We start from the raw sequence: 23045 nt of genomic DNA, 5'->3' as shown, positions 1-23045 counted from the left end.
CGGCGGACTAGGGACGCCGGGGTCCCCGCCGGGTGGAGCGCCGCCCGTGCGCAGGTGTGTGCGCCCGCGGGCCCGGCGCATCCGGCCGCGGCAGGTGTTGTCCTGCGGCCGTCTGTCTCCCTGGCGCGACTGCCCCTGCGGAGACACGCGGTCTGAGTGGCAGCCCCACTGGGCTGCCGGAGGTGTAGGGCCTGCGTGCGGAGTCCTCGGCCGGGGCCGCCGGAATCCCTCCCGGGAAGCGTCCCCGGCCCGCCCCGGGCCGAGTTTCGGGAGTGGCGGAGGGCGAGGGACGCCGAGCCCACCGGCGAGCATCCGGCGTGTGGTCCCTGCCGGGCTTAGCCCCCGGTGACGCCCTTGACCTGAGAAACCGGGTACAGGGATTTGGCCGGGGCCGAACGCAGCACACCGCGAGAGGAAGGCAGAGATACCTTTGTCCCGACCCCAGAGTGCGAGATCGGGATAAAGTTACTCTCAGGAATGACTCAGCCTCTGCCCGCCCCACGGATAGATTTGGGATGGGGTGTGTTTGCGGATTTCACAACTTCCTTAGTAGAAGCCGGAGAACCTGGGGAGAAATGGCAGCTTTGGGGGAATTAATAGTTTCTTCCACCGTCTGGTGGATGTCCTATGGTTATAGTTTATGGTTTCGTAATCTCGTCTTTTCCATCATGACTGTTTCAAATGTGGCCAGACCCACGAAGTGGCGTGTGCCTGGATGTCAGGGAAGCCCGGTGTGCTCGCCAGTAGTCTTGTTACTACAAGTCATTAAGTCAGATAACGATGTTTGCCTCAAGTTTACTGTACGGAGAGCAATGATTTGGGCCTGTGAGAATGCGCCTATGATTTTTGGTTCAGTTTTTAGGTTTTTGTGTGCTGATGCCGCTTGTTGATTTATCTGATGGGTTCAAAGAAGGTAAGCAACTTAGGAGGAGACGAGTTTTAACTTAAATCGACAAACCCGTTTCATCAGGAGTCACAGAATTATAGTTCGGTATTTGATGCGAATAGGAGCTTTACCATTCCGAGGTGATACTACTATGGGAAACAAAAGTACCAGGAGGATTTTATTTTAGGGACTCCTTGGCGTAAGCAGACAGTTGTGAGGGGTGGGAGGATGTTTTTGTGTTGTTTAACGTTGTTGGAGGATGTGGCTTAGATGAACTCATTTTCTCAGTAAATATTCCTGTCATGTTTGTTGGTTTAATTTCAGTATTTACCTTGTGTTTAATATCTAAATCGAGTTTTATAAAAGATAGGCTTTATGTTGGTGTTTATGTTGATTAGATATGGACTCAGACCACTTTTGGAAAATAATTTTATTTCGTCTGTTTTGAATCCTTCATGATAATCAGATTTAGGATTAATAATTGGCCCAGTTCTGATGGTGTTGTCGGATGACAGGGAAAACAATGAAGCAGTACTCTGCTCTCAACGTTTTCTGGTTTTCTGCTAGCAAACGCAAGGCCAGAATGCACAGCAGATTGACTTTTAGCAAATCAAATTCTTAAGGTCCAAAAGGGCAGAGGACACAAGACCTTTGTTTTTGCAAAGCCACACTTCTGAACCTAAATTTTTATTGTGAAAGATTGAGACAGCTTTTATTTGGCTTCTACTTTTGAGAGTGTCTTTAAATTTTCATGCATTCAGCAAATGTTCGAGCACCTTGCTGCATGCTGTATGTACTTTGCAGATGTGTGCAACTTGTAGATGTTTTTTTAAAAAGGACTATCTCGCAAAATGTTCTTATTTGGACAATACTCTTCTCTAACCCCAATGAAGCTTTGTCTTTTGTAGTGTAGGTGATAGTGGCTCCAGAAACTGAAGTGGAAGTCTAGCAGTGCCTTTCCGCACACATCCATGCATGCAGTTATTTACTTACCGCAGGTGGAGCGTTGAACCAGTCACTACAAGGAGTATAGCAATGTGTAGGAAATTGTAGTTTGCCTTATACTAGAAAGAAAACTGGACTCACGCACAAAACTGCATTATTGGAGCATTATTGGAAATTTGAAAGAAAATTATTGGAAGGGTATTTGGATTTTTATGGAGTGAAGGGGGATATTTTTAGAAGCTCGATCTGGCATGGATAAGTCACTTCATTTTTCTTCATAAAGATGTCCTGGCCACCTCAAATTCGGCCTGGGGTCTGTCGTGTACCTACTATGTGCCAGGCACACTGGTGTAAAAATACTGGGGATTTGGTGGTGAAGAAACCAAATCCTTGTACTCATCTAAGAAAAATATGAAGAGATAGATGCAGAGAAGGAAAAAAAAGGAGAGGAGTGTCAGGATTGGGGGGTTGAAATTTACAATAAAGTGGCCAGGGAAGTCCTCACTGGTAACTTTGGAATAAAGACCCAGGAGAAGTGGGCAAGTGAGCTGTGTGACTATCTGGGTCAGGAACGTTCTTGGCAGAAGGAATAGTAAGTGCAGAGGCTCTGAGATACTTGGTACATACGAGAAAAAGTGGAAAGTTCCTGAGGTGGACTGAAGGATTGAGGGCAGGGTAGTGCTAGGAGAGTGGATGGTAGCGAGGGCCCTACAGGTCCTCAGGTTCTGTGGGTAACAGGAAGGAAACTGTAAAGTGCGGTCACCTGGCATGTGCAAAGGCACAGGGGTTTGGTCCAGTGAGCTCAGCAACGCTAGAAGGCAGCTTGCACTTCCATTCACGGATGTTTTCAGGAATTGTTAATCCCCTGCAGCACACTCTTAGCTCCTGTGACGTGAACAGTGAATAGAACTTTAAATGTAAGCTGTGTGTAAAAAAGTGTAGGAAACAGTGGACAGTGGACAGTTTTAAAGAACATAAATTGCAAATGCGGTCTGCTGTGAGATGCTGGAATAGATACAGTGCTGGAGAAACAGAACAGGGTGCTCCATTGAAGATGCACTTACTATTGTTGATAAAAGTATATAAATTTTAATGATCAGGTTTCTGGTTTGCCTATTATTGTGGCCCCAGTCAATCTAATTTGCCCCTAAGTGGACTTTGGTTGTCTGGCCCCTGAGAGGGTGCGTTGCTTTCCACCCCTCTGTCAGGATGATCTCCTGAATGACTTCCCAAGCACAGCGCTTGTACTTTCAGGTACCCTTTCCCTCCTTGTTTGGTTTCTTCTCTCACAGCTGTTCAGTGAGTGCCCTGAAGATTGTGGAGGACACCCCAGCCTCCCAGTCACCCCCCATGACTTTGCCCTCTTTTGAATTCTCATATTTTATTAGCTTGTAATTATGTTAAAGCATGAAAATAATTATGACTCATTTCCATTTTGTTGTTGTTGTTACTGGTTTAGGACCAAGCACATCATTTTTTCCCTTCATACTTTACACATAATAATTGATCAGTAACCGTCCAGAATATGTATTGAAATGTTAGTCAAATCAGTACCATACTGTTAATCTATCTGTTGTTTTAGGTGTTATTCTGCAAATTCCAAATGTGCACATCCTTTATTTGAGATTGTTCTTTGATTACATACAGTCTTGGTTTAATAGAATAAAGCTAATTGAATATTTGCTGTATATAATTTTGATTTTTAAACTAAGGGTTATAAATGAAGCAAAGAAGTATATTTTCACTATAGACATAATTATGTGAATATTAAGAGTTTAGAAAACTGGAGTTTCCGTTTAAAGGGAGTCTCCCAACCTGATCCTGCCACCCCTCAAAAGTCATACCATCCACAGCCCTGGATGTCATGTTTCACTGGTGACACTAACACAGAAACAACGGATGTGGCTTCCATTCTTGGTATAATTCGGGGGAAAGACGGCTGTTTTCTGGTAAACTGACTTAAATTCATTTTAACAGTTTTTTTGGATTTCTGTTAGGCAGAAGCTATCAAATGCCATAGAAAGTAAGAAAACGTTTAAATACAGTAACGCAAAATGAATTTAGTCTTTGTGAATGAGACTAATTCAGAATGACAAATCTGCTGATACTCTCTTTTGGGGCTTTTAAAAGACTGTTTAGTAATGTTTGCAAGTTCAAATTATCAGTAAATCATGCATTTTTACACATTTCTTATGAATGGTAGGAGAGGAGAATGTGGAACACATGTGTATTGACTACTCAGCTCAGACAAGTTGTAGCGCTCGTGTGCATGATGGCGTCGATTCTTACAAAGCCAGAGTGTCTGTGTGTGCACACACAGTTTTTCTCTAGACATAGGCCCCAAATCTGAAGGAATATGCCAGACTGTTAAAAGTAGTTCTGTTGTCTCCATTCTTCTGGAGCTGTCTGAATAGGAAGCTGCTTGTCAGGTTGTAGATGAGACATTCATTTAGGAGGCCTTGAACTTTCATGGAAAAGGGTCTCTTTGGGGGAATGTGAGGGAGATGGCCAACCTACTCTTCTTTTTTCTCTTTTTCTTTTTCCCTTGGCAGAGAAAGGATAGGATCAGATGGAAATAATCTGATTTGGAGGGTTTGAAGGCCAGCTTTCAGTCCCTGGGTAACCTAGACTGTCCACTTGTGGTGAACATTGTTTTCACTGATGCAGCACCTAGTGGTCCCTCACTGAGGTCAAACAGCAACTTGCAGAATTACCAATCAGACCAAATTATTTCCCGTTCGTGTTCTTTCTCTATGAAACTTTTGGTCCAGCTCATCAATATCTTGTGAATTCTGCTAGACCTGGAAGCAGCTCATGGTACTTCTGATGCCAGCACCTGGCACATCTGGCTTATGTTGAGTGCTCAACAAGTGTAGTGTGAATAATGACTGAATGTGTTCTGTTTGGCAGGTCAGACATTGAGGGCTCCCCCCCCCCCCGCTTTGTTTTGCCCATAAGGAAGCTAATTCTAAATTTTGAGTATTTGACAGTAAACTGTAATGATGGATCTAATCTCTCAAAAGAGGATATTGTAAATTAATCTCCAGTTGATAAATTGGATAGACAGTGTTTTTTAGAGGTATGGGAGGTGCTTTTTTTTCTTTCTTACGGTCTTGAGAGTCCATTTGTAACTCCTGTGTGTCTGGGAATGTATGGAATGGAAGCATTTTTTAGAAAGAAACAAAAAAAAAAAAAAGGAAAAAAAACCCTCCCCTTTAAGCCCCCTCATTTATAGCTGACTGTATCCCAGAAGGATCCAGGAAAAACAGATATCCTTTTGTGATGTGAGATATTTTTACTCCAGTACAATTCCTACCACCTTATGTAGCTCTGTAAATGCAGAGGTAAAGAGTTGTTGTGAACCACCTGTGATTGGGGAAGGCTTCCCAGAAGTGCTAATAGAACTGTGTATTTGGACCATACTTGGATAGGTAAAATTCAGATTAGCAGAAATTGGTGAAGTTTAGTTAGAGATATTTCTAGAAAGGTAAAGGAGGGCTTATGAAGCTTTCACGACAGTCCTTGCACCGTAAAGGACTCTGAGATACACTCTGTAAAAGGCATTCCTTTCAATCTATGGATGGTAAACTATGGGTTATCTGAGCCTCGTTGAGAGAGATGGGATTCATACAGAGGTAAATCCTGCTTCAAAGTGTGACACTTTAATATTAATCTAGCTTTAAGCCAGAGGTAGTAAATTCACTCGCTTATAGGGGCAGGCAGACAGTGAACTGCAGCGAAGTGTTGAGGGTACCGTTCTGAGGTCACGGGAGAGAGAGCTGCAAAGAAGCTACAGAGTATGGTGTGCCATTGGTTTGTGCCCTGCTGAAGACAGCTGTGAGGCTCTAGGGAAAGTCCTTGAGGAGGGAAGCAGCCAGAGGACACTGGTCTTAGCTGGTGGGAATGCTCAGGGAGACGTGGGAGCAGACAGAGACTTAAAGGCAGAGAGAAGAGTTTCTAGGCTGTAAAGTAAGGGTTATGTCCCTGGAAAATGAAGGGTTGGCTTCTAAAGGAAAACTGGATAGGGTGTAGACAGAAATAACCGAAGTTCTGAGCAACAGGAGAATGCTAGTGTTTTTGACCAAAGAAGTTAGGGAATAAATAGTTTTAAAGGAAAAGCACTGAATTGAAATGTGGGCATGTCACGTTCGCAGCGTCCGGCATGATTGCTAACGGGAGATACTTCGAGTCAGCTGAGTTGTAGTCCTGTCCCCCAGGCAGGGATCTGGGTTAACTGGTCACTCATGAGGTTTTTATTGCACTTCAGTTTGCCTAACTCTTCCGTTTACGTGTAGGTCCTTTACATTTTCACAGCAATCCTGTGAGATAGGGAGTTTTTTGGTAATCAAAATAATTTAAGGTTAGTGGTGCCTGGCTGGCGCAGTTGGTGGAGCATATGTGTTCTTGGTGTTACGAGTTCGAGCCACATGATGGGGGCCCAGCTTACTTAAAAATAAAAACTCTTCAAAAAATTACTTTGATGAGGTTAGTCAGAGTCACACACAGTCGATTGTGGGCATAGGACTTAAAATTAGGCTTCTGCGGGCGCCTGCGTGTGCAGTTAGGTGGGGATAGCTGATGAGGTCATGGACTTGTTGTTTGAGCTGGACCGTCGTCTAGGCCAGCCTACTCAAGTTCTTTATTTCCTCGTGATGCCAACGGTGTTTTCAACATGGACGTATGTTTTATCCCTGATTACTAATGTGATTTTCTTTAATTAAAAGAAAAATTTTTTTACATTTATTTATTTTTTGAGAGATGGAGCATGAGGGGGGAGGGTCAGAGAGAGAAGGAGACACAGAATCTGAAGTAGGCCCCAGGCTCTGAGCAAACGCAGGGCTCGGACCCACCAACTAACTGTAAGATCATGACCTGAGCCGAGGTTGGATGCTTAACTGACTGAGCCACTCAGGAGTCCCTTAAATGTGACTTTTAAAACCAGAGAAGGGGAAAGGCCCACATCCAGAAGTAGCCATTGTAAAAAGATGGGTGTTAAGTTGTTCCAGAGTTCTTTAAGTTTTTATTGTAATTTTAGCTAACATACAGTGTCATTAGTTTCAGTGGATGCTGCAGTGATTGAACGACACTTGGCACGTTGTCCAGTGCTCCTCACACAGGCGCATTCCTTAATCCCCACCCCCAACTCCTTCCCCCTGGTAACCGTCAGTTTATTCTCTACACTTGAGTCTTGGTTTGCCTCTTTTTCCCCTTTTGCTCATTTGTTTTGTTTCTTAAATTCCATATGAGTGAAATCGTATGGTATTTGTCTTTCTCTGACGTATTTTTCTCAGCATTATGCTCTAGCTCCATTCATATCATTGCAAATGGCAGGATTTCATTCTTTTTCATGGCTGAGTAATACTCTTGTGTGTGGTGTGGTGTCTGTGTGTGTCCACCACATTGTCTTTATCCATTCCTCAGTCACTGGACACTCAGGCTGTTTCCATAACTTGCCCATTTTAAACCATGCTGCTGTAAACATAGGGATACATGTATCGCTGTGCTTTTGTATTTTTGGGATAAATACCCAGTATTGCAGTTGCTGAATCATAGGATAGTTCTATTTTTAACATTTTGAGGAACCGCTGTGCTGTTTCCCATTGTGGCCACACCAGTTTGCATTCCTACCAACAGTGGAGGAATGTTCTTTTTTTTCTCCACATCCTTGTCGACCTTTGTTCTTGAGTTTAGTCATTCTGACAGGTGGAAGGTAGTCTTTATTTCCATTTCCCTGGTGGTAAGTGATGATGAGCATCTTTTCATGTGTCTTTTGGCCATCTAATATGTCCTTGGAGAAATGTCTGCTCATGTCTTTGGCCCACTTTTTAATTGATGTTGAGTTTTATCAGTTCTTTATATATTTTGGATATTAACCCTTTATCAGATATGTCATTTGCAAATACCTTCCATTCCATCGGTAGCCTTTTTGTTCTGGTGATTGTTATCTTCACTGTGCGTATGCTTTTTATTTTGATGTAGTCCCAGCAGTTTATTTTTGCTTTTGTTTTCTTTGCTTCAGGAGATGTATCTACAGTCCACACTTTTTTTTTTTTTTTTTTGGCCGAATGGCACTGGCTGAAAGAGAGCCTTTTATTACTTTCATATACAGAAAACTCAACAGCGCCCGCTCAGCCCAGTTTGGTGGCCAGTTCTTTAGCCTTCGCCTTCTCCAACTTGGCGATGTGAGCCACCGACTTCGGACCCCGCACGTCGCCTCCCCAGTGGTGGCGGGTCTCTTCATATCTGGCATTCTAGTTGGTTCTGATGGCTTCCACCAGCTTAGCCAGAGCTCCTTTGTCTTCTGGGTTGACCTGTGTGACGGCGACAGTGGTGCGGGTCTTCCTGTGGACCAGGCGCCCCAGCTTGGCCTTCCCCTTGATGATGCCGTAGGGAACCCCCATCTTACGACACGGAGCTGGCAGTAAGACGACCAGCTCAATAGGACCCACGTCGTGTGCAATCACTACCAGCTGAGCCTTCTTGTTCTCTCTCCACCAAAGTGGTGACGGTGTTAACCCCAGCATGACGGACAGGTGGCCTCTTAGTGGGAACATCCCCTTTGCCGGCAGCCTTCTCTCAGCCTGGGCCAGCAATCTCTGCTGCTTCTCTTGCCTGGTCTCCGGCCTGTATTTGAGGGCCAGCTCCAGCAGTGGAGTAGCTGTCTGGCGGCCCAGGGCCTGGGTGAACGGGTCAATCGCAGGAGGCACTTGGAGGCGTTTATAGAGAATAGCCCGCTGCCGCTGCAGCCGGATGTAGCGGGGCCACTTGACAAAGTGTGTGAGGTCCCTTTTGGGCTGGATGTCCTGTCTGATGCCAGAGTTCTTGGGCCTTTTCTCAAACAGGGGATTGACCACCTTCTTGGCCTCCTGCTTCCTCACGACAGCCGGGGCCGGGGCCACCTCCTTCCCCTTGGCCTTCTTCCCTTTCGGCATCTTGGATGTCTGGAGGCGAGAGAAAGGAGAAGGGAATTGTGGGTCCAGTCCACACTTTTAATGCTTGTGTATACACGTACTCCCTCAGTACTAGTTAATAAAATAAAATCTGCAAATTTTATCGCACGATATGTACTGTAACTCTAACTTGCCTTTCTTACTGAATAATAAACATATCACTAATCAGTATGTATAGAGCTAAATTTTAAATATCTATCAATAATTTATTTGATCAATCAAGAATGATAGTTTTCTCATTTTTCATTATTAAAAAGAAAATTTCATTGGATATATACTTTTGTATACTTGTCTTTTTGCTTTCAGTATATTTCCAGTGGTAGGATTGCTGGTTTGTACATCTTAATACATAATTTATATTTTTGGATTGCCAGATTAATTCTTCTTATTAGCTGTACCCATTTTTAGTCCTGTCAAAACTGCCAGTGTGCTCGTTAGAAGGTAACAAGACTCAACGCTGGTTATTTTAGTCGTTAGAAGTAACCTGCAGGTTGAAAACTGATGGCATTTCAGATAGACTTTATTTTCCTGCGTGTGTGGGTAGCCATTTGTCATAGTACTATTACTTAAACAATGTATCCTTTCCTCCATTTTGAAATTATATTCTTTGTCTGTGTGTGTGTGTCTGTGTGTATGAAGATGCATTTGACTCTGTTCTGCTCCATATGTTATCTATTAGTGGGTCAGACTCCTGGTTTTAATTGCTGTTAGAGTACGCTTGACATGTTTTGTTAAATGTTCTCTCACCTTCAGGATCTCTGTCTCTCTCCCCATATATATGCATGTATGTATATAAGTATATATAATAGGCACTTAATATTTAGTTTCTCAATGGACAGAAACTAAAGACATTGTTTAGGGAAGGGACCACATAATAATTTTTAGAAAATCTTGTGTCAGTTACTGAGTTACTAACCTGTTGCTCTTAATTTAAAAATGGTTTGGGTTAGCTGTTGTCATACAAAGTATGACTTTATTTTATAAAAAGTTTATACAGAAAACGAGCATTGTGCCAAACTTTAGAAAGTCTTGACTATTTGGTGAAAAGTACTACTGGGTTATGTATTAGGCTTAAATTTTATGTCATATAAGGTTAATTTTTTAAAGTTTGAGAGAGAAAGAAAGCACGCACGAGCATACATGGGGAAGGGGCAAAGAGGGAGGGAGGCAGAGAGAGAGAGAGAGAGAGAGAGAGAGAGAGAATTCCAAGCAGGCTCCTGACTGTCAGTGCAGAGCCTGATGTGGGCCTTGAACCCACAAACCATGAGAAAATGACCTGAATCAAGCGAAGCGTTGGGTGCTTAACCAACTGAGCCACTCAGGCGTCCCTAAAGTTAAATTCGAATTGTTTCAGCAACACTTTACCATTGTTTAGATCATGTAGATGTAATCCACATAAGACATTTGGTAGATTTTGTGTAAATTAAAGGAAAATGAGTTTATAGAGCAACCCCAACTTTGCAAGTTGATAAAAGGGTTAGCAGAGAGAGAGGGAGAGGAGAGAGAACCCCCAAGCAGGCCCCTGTCTGTCAGAGCAGAGCCAGACGCAGCGGCTAGAGCTCATGGACCCATGAGATCATGACCTGAGCTGAAACCAAGGGTCAGTTACGCTGAGCCACCCAAGCATCCCAGGGCTGGCTCTTCTGAATGATTGTTTTGTTGAAGGAAGTTAGTGAGTTGCTCAGCTTATCCTCTTACATTCTAGTAAATGTGGTGGTCAATTTCACATTTTTAGGGGGCATTTTCCGGAGTGACGTCTGCTTCATGTGAACTCTCGCCCATCTCCCTCTCTGTAGCTCCTGCGTGCCTCTCCGCAGTGTTAATGTGTCCCATTGCACTGTCGTGTTCATTGTATGTTCACAAGCTCCTTGACAGGAGAGTCTATACTTCTTAATGTTAGAGACCGGCACGTCTGACATTTTATGAAAACTTGGAAGGAATTAGACAGTATACCCTTTTCAGGTTTTAGGTGAGGAAACAGATCTGGTGAAATTAGCTTCTTAAGGTCACAGCAGTAAAAATGTGAATCTAGTCTCAAACCCAGATTTTTGTAACTTCCGTTCCAGTATTTTTTCAGGATTAATACTGTTCATTTTTGTGATGGCCAAGGACATGCGTGGTTGCTAATGCCCCTTTCTGCTTAATGTTTTAACAGTTACATACCAAGAAGCGAATTCAGCTTTGTTGGGTCATATTATTTTGATAGCAAAAAATAAGAATATGTAAATTACACACTCTTATAAATAAAATCTTCCTGTGGATTCTCTTTGAGCCGTTTTGTATTTCTGATTTCACAGTTTTGGTTCTTCTCCATAGTCTTGGCCTCCTGTATTGACTGTCCTATGTCAGGTAGTGAGTGTGGTATCTCAGAGGATTAAGGCATGCCTAAGAATTCTCTAGCCAGGTACAATACAGTTTTGGGAATGTAAGACATTTGGCATGTGGGGAGAAATGTAGAGCAAGACATTTATTTATGTTCTGGATACCGACACTATTATTTGATTAGTTAAAATTTCGAGTGTGGGTTTTAAGTGACTAAGGAAGATTGTTGGCCGCCAGTAGATGGGTGAAGAATTTATGACGTAGGATCTTTGTGACTTCATGGTTACAAAATGGATGCAATGAAATGACATGAGTAAAGGCATAAGAAACCAAGGCTGATTCATCTCTCATTAGGAGATGGGTTTAAATGGTGTGCAGTTTCATGTAATGAGGCACAGAAAGGCAGTATTGGCGTAAACAGTCCTAGGAGTCTTAGACAATTAAGTAGATATTATTGAAGCTTTTTTAGTTGGGGAGAATCAAAAGCCAAATAATCTTAGGTGATAGCTTAATGTCACTTTGCTTCTCCCTAAGATTGTTTGGTTGTGTCCTCCAGGGTGGATTTGAGGTGATATCTCCAGGTAGAAGGAGCTTAGTTAGGTTATCATCAGAGCTCAGGGATGCAGTAGGAAGTGCCGAGGTAGCTTAGTGGGACTATATGGAGGAGGGAGGCACACAGACCAAGGGGCACTTATTCATGTATATGACATGGCAACATTAATTATCACGTGAACCCAAAGAGGTCAGGAGGAGAAACACTTCAGGGAGGAAGTTAGGTTTAAGATAGGGTTGATTATTTTTATTTTGTGTTTGTTTTTTAATTAAAGACTCTTGGAATATCTCGGCTCTAAGGAAATTACCAAAAACTAGTTGGTTGAGATCTTTCTCAGTTAACTTTTTTTTTAATTTTTTTTTTTTTACATTTATTTATTTTTGAGAGACAGTGACAGAGCACAAGTAGGGGAGGTGCAGAGAGAGGAGACAGAATCTGACGCAGGCTCCAGGCCCAAGTTGTTAGCACAGAACCCAATGCGGGGCTCGAACTCATGAACTGTGAGATCATGACCTGAGCCGAAGTCAGATGCCTAATTGACTGAGCCACCCAAGTGCCCCCCTCAGTTAACTGTGTAAACTGTTTTGTTGTGTACTTACTGCTAGTTGTATCTGAGGGGTACTTTTATTTATGAGAGCCTGTTCACTCAGCAGATGCTCTTGAGTACTTTCTGTTATGTTTCAAGTATTAGTTCCTGTTCCTAGATAACATTTTGGAGTATGTAATGTGCAGTTGGCATTGTGCTAAATATTAAGCTCTTCGCATAGGTACTATTACTTGTTTTCCACAAAGCTTTACAAGACAGGCATTGTTAACATTCCCATTTTACACAACAGCAAATGGAATCCAGATGTGTCGTGACAAGGGACACCTGGGTGGCTCAGCCGGTTAAGCACCTGACTCTTGGTTTCAGCCTAGGTAGTGGTCTGTGGTTTGTGGGATCGAGTCCTGTGTCAGACTCTGTGCTGACAGTGCGGAGCCTGCTTGGGATTCTCTCTCTGCCTCTCTTTCTCTACTCCTCCCCTGCACTCACATGGACATGTGCTTGCCCTCTCTCTGTCTCTCTCAAAATAAACATTTAAAAAAAAGAGAGAGAGAGAATCAGCTTTGTTTCTCTAAATAGATAGTTTGAGCCCCGGACAGAAACTGTATCTTCCAGAATCTTGAACAGGTAGGCACCTTGGGTGTCGACATGGTCAGATTTTTTCTCATTGCAGTGTTAGGTCCAGGGAAACACACCTCACAAGTACATTTTATTTTTCATGTCTGTGGTAGTTTTTACTGAAAATTTGAGGCTGAGTAAGAAAGCTCTGCATATCCTTTGTGCCGTATATCGATTATGTGTTGGTATAAAATGGAAGCTTGATTTTTATATTTCTTTAGATAAGTGCTTTCTTGTGAGAAGCTGTGATTTTCACTGAAATGATTGTTCACAGAGTCGATACATGTATGCATGATTTGCATGTTCTCATGTTCATGCACCAGCTACGAATATGATATGCTGGGATTTGATATCCAGGGTCCAGACTGTTGACAAGTCTCTTGGAGAAATTATTGAAAAGACAATTTCTTAGCTCTGTTTTACCAGAGCTCACTATCCACAGGAGAAAATATGACATAGAGATGCGGGGGGAGTTAGAATTTTGTCCAGCGTCGATGGCAGGACGTGTAGGACACACAGTGTCCACGGGCAGGGAGCCCTTCCTTAGGCAGTAGGTTCCAGAGCAGATGAGGTTCTTTACAGCAAGGTACAAGGTGCCTGCTGACTCCCAGCATTGCTCAACAGAAGCAAAAATGAAACCATACACCCGAAGTACAGAAAAACGGATTACTGAGCCGAGCTTTTAGCTGTGTCATTTTTCTTCTCTTGTAGGCATGAGGAACCTCTGAGTTCTGTAAATTTTGGTCTTGTCTGTTTATATTGACTTATTATGGAAATGAACACAAATAGGCAGGAGAATATGGAGCTGCACATAAACATCCTTTTGTATCCGGAGGGTCTGTGGCCGGTCTTATTTGAGTTGTACGCCGTGTAGCCCCTGCCCCGCCACTTCCCCCTCTCTTACAGCTTAAGTCTTACAGACACACCCACAATAGCCCAGCAAGGAAAATGTCTTCTCTACTTTTGAGATGAGAAAAGTGAATCTTAGAGAGTATAAGTTACTTTTCTCAGCTCACTCAGCTCTCAGCTCACTCAGCTCGTAAATGGCAGAGAAGAATTTAACCCAGGGTCACTGAGCCCTTCCTATATAAGAGTCTGTTTCCCCCTCACTGTAGGTCTTGTTATAACCAGGAAGGTGATGTAGTCTCGCAGCAGCTAATTGTTTTATTAGATTATTACTAATTTCCATACTAGAGGTACTTAGTTTTACTGTTTTGGTGTATGTTCTCAATCATCATTTTCCCTTTATTCTTTTTACACATTGTAATGGTATTGCAAGTAGTGTATTCATTCAGCATCATAAACCTTCTTAAATATTAATATATATCCTATTTTACCATATGAATAGATGAGTAGCCAAGTATTTTTAAAAGTGTTCACAAGTAATGAAGTATTTTGTAAATACTTCAGCTGTACTTCAAATTACTTCTGTAAGATGATTTTTATGGTACAATTACTAGGTTAAGAAAAATGTGGGTTTATCAAACATTTACTTAACCTGTTCCATGAACACCAGTTGCTTTGCCAGCAAGGTCATAATTATAGTAGATCTCCACCTATAATGTGGATATTGAATATGATTATCAAAATGCTTGTGATACAGATACAAAGGTAGAGAGAATATACTTTAAGTCTTTGTAGTTTTAATTTCAGGTGTACAGTACAGTGATTCAACACGTCCGCGTGTCACCTGGCGCTCCTCATCACAGGTGTAGTCCTTAATCCCCACCACCTGTTAGCCCATCCCTCCACCTCCTCCCCTCTGGCAACCTTCCGTTTGTTCTAGCGGAGAGCATGCTGTAGTGAATCTAAATTATCTCGTTTGCTGTAACAGCTCCTGGTCTCTGGCTGATTTTATCTGCCCTTCCGCCCTGCTGACTTTTCCCTCTCTCTTCTGCCTCCTGACTTTGTTTTTGCTAGACTGTTTTATTTTTATTTTTTATATTTAAAAAAATTTTCTTATGCCTTTATTGTGAGAGAGACAGAGAGTGAGCAGGGGAGATGCAGAGAGAGAGAGAGAGAGAGAGAGAGAGAGAGAGAGAGGGAGAGGGAGACACAGAATCTGAAGCAGGCTCCAGGCTCTGAGCTAGCGGTCAGCACAGAGCCTGACACGGGGCTCGAAGCCACGGACCGTGATATCATGACCTGAGCCGAAGTCAGATGCTTAACCAACTGAGCCACCCAGGTGCCCATGTTACCTGTAATTGATAACCGTAGGTAGATTTAGTAAATTTAGGTTTTTGTTTTGGGGGGCAGGTGGGCGAGAATATGTCTAGATAAGCCGTATGCTTCCAGTTGAAACACACAGGGACACGAGTCAGTGGCAGTATGAAAAGCGACCAGTGTGCTCCGGTTTGTCAGCTCAGTTTGTCTGTCAGATGTCTTCTAGTTATTTTAATGTCTGTTGATGTCTAGATCCATTATATCATTGTCAAATTGTTATTTTCTGTATTTTGTCTGTAGTAATAGCTTTTCTCTAAAAAGGTATTTCTTCGTCATTGGTTACCCTGCAGTGTAATTTATGTAGGAAAGAGAGGATAAATGCTTCAATCTTTTCCTTGTTTAGTTTCATTATGGGTTGCTCCTGTAACTCACTGAAGGTTTGTGTCTTCCTTTTTTGTATCATTAGGAACATGAATATTTATGGATTTTGTACTGAGTATTCTGATGCTCATGCCCCATCTTCATCATGGAAGCCCCTTCAGGTTGATTTCTTTGCCCTTTTGACATTGTCTTACTAGTATTTGATAACTTCTGCGATGTGGCAACGTTAATGTTCCAGGCGTATGTGGTTAGTTATGCCTTTGGAATCAGTCGCTTCTCTGAAGGTTCCTTTCAGAAACCACAACATGGGTGGACAGTGATTTTAGTCAGCTCTATAGGTGGATGGAACCGTCTACACAGCCTGCTCCCACTGTGGAAGCTAGCCACCTGCTTGGTGCCCAGGGCCACCCTCACTTCAGTCAGCTGACTGCAGACTCAGGGTCCCTCCAACCGCTGTTCAGGAATTCACTAGAGCTCATGGACCCTGGGGAAAATGCTTATACTAATTATGAGTTTATTACAGTGAGAGGATACAAATGAAAGTGGAAAGCAGGCAAGGGAAAATGTGCTTAGAGCAGTGTCCAGAAGGGTTTGGAGGCAGTGCTCATGGCTGCCTCTCCCGGAGGCCCACGGATGCCCTCCCCTCCTCTGAGCCAGAGTGGGTGGCTGCGGAGCAGAGCGGAGCGCGGATACGAGAGCTCACCTGAGTCTTTCCTGTCCCGAGTTTTCACTGGGGCCCTGTCTCTACAAGGTAGCTCGCTTGTCTTCTCTTCCTGGAGGGCCGACTAATGTCCTTAAGTCACCTTTGTTTCTGGAGGTGGGGGCTGATACTGTGCATCCTAATGCCCCAGTCTTAAGTCACATGGTTGGACTGACTGTCCTGAAGCCCCTGGACAAAGACAAAGACACTCCTATCAAGTAGGACATTTTAGAGACCTGAGGTTTCCTCCTTGGATTAATGGTGAAAGGCCAGAACTCTCTTCGGGTAAGGTTAATCCATCACCACACAAGGGAGGGTGGGTCCTTCATGCTCGAGGGTTCCCACTGCCTCTGTCTCAGGGGGCTGTGGAGTCTGTGTTTTATGCAAGAAGAGATTTTTTCCCCCAGACATTTCTAAAGTACTTTTTAAAAATGTACTGTGTGGGTTTTCTCTTAGGTTCAAAATCTAGTAGTTTTAGGTTGGAACTCTTGCTTGTTTGGTAGGTGAAGATACCTTACGGATTTGTATTTCTTTGATTACTGAAGAGGTTTCATGTATTTTCCTCATTGGTTAACTGTTTTAGGAACTTTCTCTTGCACAATTTGTTGTGAATTTTTGTGATTTTCTCACTAATTCATGGGAACTCCTTTAAAAAAAAAAAACACTCAAGGCTGCTAATCCATAATAACTTGTAACACTGTGCCCCTTACCAGTTTTGGAGAGAAAGGCAGATCACATCTTTTGATACTCAGATGTGAAGCAGGCAATGGAAAGATTCATCCTTTTTTGGATTTCACCCTTTCCCTTTGCCCAGAGTCACAAAATGGATAGTGACGGTGACCTGTCCAGAGTCCTGTCATCCGTTAGGAAGGGAGCTGGGAGCTGGGCCTGTCTCTGAGGCTCCCTGCCTGCTCGTGCCATGCGGTGATGCCGTTGCACGTGGCATGTGTCCCCACGAGGCTGTTAGATGCCGGCTGGTAGATAACCCAGTCTGTGCAAGCTCCTCCGGATCGGCTGCAGTTGCTCAAGCCTGAGAGCAGAAGCCGGTGAACTTTCTTTCTATCAAGGACCAGATAAGTATTTAGGGCTTGCTGGTTAAGAGGCAAGGTCAAGGCTACTCTGGAGGTGCTCACATGACTAGAGAAAACTTTCCTGCCTTGCCCTGTCCCGTGGTTCCAGAACGTCCCACCACCCAGTGGGGTGGCTGTGCTTTGTGTTCAGTGGCCATGAGTTGAAGAATTTTTTCCGTATGCACAGGGACCAGCTGAGGGGTATGGGGCTGGCAGGCTAGGGGTAGAGGCCGATGTAGTCAGTTTTACTTTCTGTCCAGAGACTCCAGATCCTGAGTTGCCCCTTTTTCCTGGCAGTGTGGCAGGAGGTCAGGGGACCTGGGCCTCCCGTTCCAGGCAGGACTGGTTTTACTCCTTGCTGCCAGCAGAGGCTGCAGAGTGCCCGGCATGGCGGTGGCCCAGCATGTACCCTGGTGGCCAGCGCACTGGGGCAGGGGCGGAGTGTGCCCCGCACCTCTGCTGTCCCATGGAGCAGTGCCTGCACAGCCCCTGTGGGCTGCAGAGCAGCACTTCACTCAGCCGTGTTCTTTCTGCCTACCGCAGCCAGCTCGTTCTCCCGTGCCCATGTCTTCCTCTGTGGGGTTTTCAGACAATCCCACTGTGCAGAGATGACCCACAGTGTGGAGGAATTTCGGCCTTTACTACGTGCAAGGGGCCATGTTCTCTCTATACCCAAGGGTGGCTTGTTCTCCCGTCACCTGGGTGCACACCACTTCTTGGGTGATGACTTGCTTTTCATTTGAAAACCTTACCCCATCCAGTTATGAGTTTTCTGCCTTCCTCATCCTCCTTGCCTAATTTTAGAATTTTTTATATTTTTTAAGGAAAATTAATACTTTATTTTTGAGGGAGAGTGCATGCACACACTCGGGGAGGGGCAGAGAGAGAGGGAGATGCAGAATCTGAAACAGGTTCCAGGCTCTGAGCTGTCAGCACAGAACCTGATGAAGGGCTCCAATCCATGAACTGAGAGATAATGACCTGAGTGGAAGTTGGATGCTTAACCTCCTCAGCCACCCAGGCGCCCCTCGGAAAGTGAAGGCTTAAAACTGGTTGTAGACAGTGGTAGAATTGTTGGGGGGCTGGGCTGTATTGGTATTTCTAAAGGAGCAGTAAACTAGCAAGTCATGGGATGTGCTTACTGTGTGTTTTGGTAGCACATTCATGTTTTCTTTTCCTGCTTGATCCAGCCATTGATCTGAACTCTGGTTATTTTCATTACATGACTTTGGGAGATAGGTAAACTGTTTATTAGAACCACAGTTTGGTCATTGGATTTGTGGGGATAACACTAACCCTTCTCACGGTAGAAATTGTGAGAATACATAGCTGGTATAGTCTTCAGTTCATGTTTCCAGTCAATAGTAGTTACTGTTAAGTCAACAGTATCTTTATCTTTAAAAAAATACAACATAAACTAGTGCAAGCCTATATTTTGGAATTATTTGTAAATACAAACAATTGCATTTTTGTAGGTATTTTTTAGAGTAGAGGAAGTTTGCGAAGATATAAAATTTTCATGTTGCCCAGTAGGATGTAGGCTTCATGAGATTAGGCAATTTTGTTGTGATGTTTCCTCTTTAATACCCGAAGCTAAAAAAATGCCTAGGGTATAATTCTTGGGAGAAGTTTTTATTGAATAAATGTTATAAACTGTGGTGGATTCAGACTCTTGGATCTCATATTTACTACCTTTCGGCAAGTTGAGTAATCTCTGAATCTTTACTTAACCTTCAAAAGAAAATAGTAATAATATGGATATCTTGCCTTATGAAAAATAAGGCAAGTATTGCATATAAGACCACTGAGCATAATGGCTGGCATATAGTGAGCTACTCATTGTTAGTGGTGATTATTTTATGTGCCATGTACTTAGGACGTATGAAATAAATGAGGATTTTGCGGTCATGGAAGCCCACAGGCTGGGTTGTTTTGTTTTGCTCTTCCCTTTAGTTTTTATTTTATGTTTCTGGTTTTGCTTTTTGTTTTTTAATTTCTATTTCAGTTTACTTAACATATATTTCAGGTGTAATAATACAGTAATTCAGCAGTTCTACACATTCCTCAGTGCTTATCATAAGGGCACTCAGTCCATTATCTGTTTATTTCACTCATCCCTGCGCCCACCTGCCCTCTGGTAACCATAAGTTTCTGCTCATAAAAGGTCTATTTTTTGGTTTGTTTCTTTTTTCTTTGTTCACTTGTTTTGTTTCTTATATTCCTTACATGAGTGAGATCATATGGTGTTTGTCTTTCCCAGAATGTCTTATTTCACTTGTAAAGATACCCTCTAGATCTGTGTCACTGCAAATGGCAGACCTTCACTCTTTTATTGCTGAGCAATGGGGGGGTGTGTGCACATCTGCCCTATCCATTCATCTGTCACTGGACACTTGGGCTGCTTTCGTGATTTGACTGTTGTAAATAATGCTGCGATAAACATAGAGATGCATTTATCTTTTCGAGTTAGTGTTTTTGTAGTCTTTGGGTAACTACCCAGTAGGGGAGTTACTAAATCATAGGGTAGTTGTGTTTATAATTTTTTGAGGAGCCTCCATGCTGTTTTCCACAGTGGCTGTGCCAGTTTACATTCCCACCAACAGCGCAGGAGGGTTCCTTTTTTTTCTTCACATCCTCACCAACACTTGTTGTTTCCTGTGTTGTTGATCTTAGCCATTGTGACAGTGTGAGGTAATATCTCATTGTGATTTTGTATTTTCCTGATGATGAGTGATACTGAGCATCCTTTCATGTATCTGTTGGCCATCTTGTATGTCTGGAGAAATATCTGTTCTTGATTATTTCTGTTGCTGTGCAGACACTGTTTATTTTGATGTGGTCCCAATAGTTTATTTGTGCTTTTGTTTCCCTTGCCGCATGAGACATATCTAGAAATAAGTTGCTATAATCGATGTCAAACAGATTGCTGCCTGTGCTCTCTTCTAGGATTTTTAAGGTTTCAGAACGGTCTCACATTTGGGTCTTAATCCATTTTGGGTTTATTTGTGTGTACACTGTTAAGGTGGTCTGGTTTCATTCTTTTGCGTGTAGCTGTCCAGTTTTCCCAACAGCCTTTGTTGAAGAGACTGTCTTTTTTCCATTGCATATTCTTGGCTCCTTTGTCAAAGATTAATTGATCATAAAATTATGGGTTCATTTCTGAACTCTGTTCTGTGCTGTTGATCTATATGTTCATTTTCGTGCCAGTACCATGGTGTTTTGATTAGTACAGCACAGCTTTGTAGCGTATCTTGAAATCTGGGATTGTGATATATCCAGTTTGTTCTTTTTTCAGGATTGCTTTGGCTATTCTGGGTCTTTTGTGGTTCCATTTGAATTTTAGGATTACCACTAGGCTGACATTTATTCGAAGAACACTGGGATAGTAAGACCCATGGAGCAGTTACGATTCATTTTACTAGCTAGATTTTTCTCTTACGCTTTCTAGCATACATCCTGGGTGGTAGTTGACAATAAATGAGGATTTAGAGAATGAAGACTTCGAAGAAGGCCTTGAGTTAGAGTCGCCAGTTTGAGGGCTTTAAATCATAGGTAATAGAGGAAAACATTGCATGTTGTACCAGGTAGGTCAGGAGATGCTTCTCGAAATAATGCTGTCAGCAGCATCACTTAGGAGCCGTTAGAACTGAGCTAAATGACAAGTAGTAGTATCAAGTGTGCCTATCCAGTGGAGCCAGAGTATAGCCTGGGTCTAGAGCCACAGCAGTCAGAACTATCCTTGAAATCCTTGAAATCGTTTTACGTTCTTCATGAACTACACATGTAGACTGATTCTAAAATAAGCTCTGTGTAGCTGTTTTTGTAAGCTCTGTTAATGATGGTGGTTTTTAGGTTGAGCTGTTTCTTAGGGTGAGCACCAGGTGAAGAGATTGGTGTTTCTTTAAAGACACGTGGTAGCTGCTATGTTGATCAGAGTTTCTCTTATTTATGGGAAGACACTGAGGACATCTTTACAGTCATTCCTAAACCCTCTGATGAATCGTGGGCAGTAGTAGACCTAGATCATGAAAAGAAAAAGATTGAAGTATATCAGATTGAAGTAGATTATATAGGTTTAACAGTTAAATACACTATATTATCCTGAGTTGGATCCTAGGTTGAGGGGCGGAAGACTGGAACAGGTATTGGGGCAATAATTTGAGCATGGACCGCGGGTCAGATGAGAATATTGCATCTATGTTAAATTCCATGATTTGATGAATGTACCTTGGTCCTGTGTGAGAAAACTCTTCCTGTTAGGATATATATATCCTGAAATATTTAGGAATATTGAGACATTCTGTCTGCAAATTACTCTTAGTTCAGAAAAATACATCTTGTGTGTATGTACTTATATGTATTTATATAAATACATGTGTTTTTATATGTGTGTGTATATATACAGAGAGAGAGAGAGAGGAGCATGCGTGGAGCATTAAGTGGCCCAAATGATAAAGCAAATGGAGCACAGTGTATGTGGTTGGTAACACTGGGTAAAGGGTGCGAGGGAGATTTTTGCACTATTTCTGTAACTTTTCCTGAAGTGCGAAGTTATACCAAAACAAAGGTAAACAATATTTAAGAGGAAACAAAAGTAAAAACTGACAGTGATGGAGTGGTTATCATAAAGATTTTATATTGAGGCTCACACGGGTCATATTTAGGTCTTGCGCTGCCCAGCCCACCTGTGCAGACAGTCCTCAGCTCATTCCAGGGACCCCCATTAACTGTAACTTACATAGAGCTCTGCTTGGATTATCCAGACCCAAAGCAGGTCCTTCTTGCTACCCACTCATCTTTCATTGCATTTATTGCAACTTACGTTTGCTTTCTTTTTGTTTCATTACTTTTTCTCCTTCAAGATTGTGATCCCCGTCAGGGGAAAGAGCCTGTCTGTCCATTTTGTTCATAGAATACATACGCTCAGTAAGTGTTCTGTGTGGATGAATGAATGAGTGATCTCTGGTACCAATGTTCCTTCCATGCTTTTAGCTACCAAATCCTTCAAAACACAGGAGAGCTCCGTTTAGCCTGTAAGATAAAGCATACTCTCGGATTTGGGGGTGGTGGTGAGGTCCCACCCAAACATGGAGAGTTGGCAGGGGAGAAGGAGCCCAAGGAGGGTTTCCTAGGGTTGTTAACTGAACTCTTACTCCCCTCTGAGTGCTTTGCTAATACGTACTTTCCCCCTCTAATCCACATAGTATCCCTGTAATGTGGGATACTGTATTTATTCTATTTTGCTGAGTAAGAGAAATGTTTTAGGTCTCATTTTCTGAGCAGAAGTCGTCTGGGTCCCCTGTATTGAGGTGTCTAAGATTTCATTGAAGGTGTCTGCAGGTGCCGGCATCTTGTCTGAGGTCAGCCAGTGAGGGATCCTGCTTCCAAGCTCAGTGTGGGTGTCAAGAATCAATTCCTTGCAACTTGTCAGAGCGAGACCCTCAGCTTCTTGCCCAGGCTCACTTCAGTTTCTTGCCACACGGGCCTTTCGGTAGCGGCCCACAACTTCCTCAGAGCTGGCCAGGGAAGCGTCAGGTGGCACGGGCAAGTTCTAATCTTGAGTAGCTGTCATGTGACATTTCATTACCCTTGCCATATTTCATCACTTGACACAGATCATGGGCCGTGTCCACACCCAGTAGAGGTGGGGCTCTCACTGGAGTGTGGTCCCAGGGGAGGTGGGGGGCTCAGTGCAGTGTGGACCCAGGGGAGGTGGGGGCTCTCCCTGCGGTGTGGACCCAGTGGAGGTAGGGGCTTTCAGTGCAGTGTGGACCCAGTGGAGGTAGGGGCTTTCAGTGCAGTGTGGACCCAGGGGAGATGGGGGGCTCAGTGCAGTGTGGACCCAGGGGAGGTGGGGCTGTCCGTGCAGTGTGGACCCAGGGGAGGTGGGACTCTCAGTGCAGTGTGGTCCCA

The 23045-nt window shown here is 43.3% G+C and overlaps 1 protein-coding gene and 1 pseudogene across 7 annotated transcripts in view; one reads left to right on the top strand and one right to left on the bottom strand.

The window, feature by feature from the left end:
* Nucleotides 1–23045, top strand: part of RB1CC1 (RB1 inducible coiled-coil 1) — a 90421-nt gene that overhangs the window by 617 nt on the left and 66759 nt on the right. The gene's annotated exons all lie outside the window — the stretch shown is intronic.
* Nucleotides 7892–8801, bottom strand: LOC115279377 (annotated as a pseudogene).

Source organism: Suricata suricatta, chromosome 15 (genome assembly GCF_006229205.1).
Source record: "Suricata suricatta isolate VVHF042 chromosome 15, meerkat_22Aug2017_6uvM2_HiC, whole genome shotgun sequence".
NCBI lineage: Eukaryota > Metazoa > Chordata > Mammalia > Carnivora > Herpestidae > Suricata > Suricata suricatta.
The sequence above is the reverse complement of the archived record's forward strand: the minus strand, read 5'-3'. Positions and strand labels throughout refer to the sequence as shown.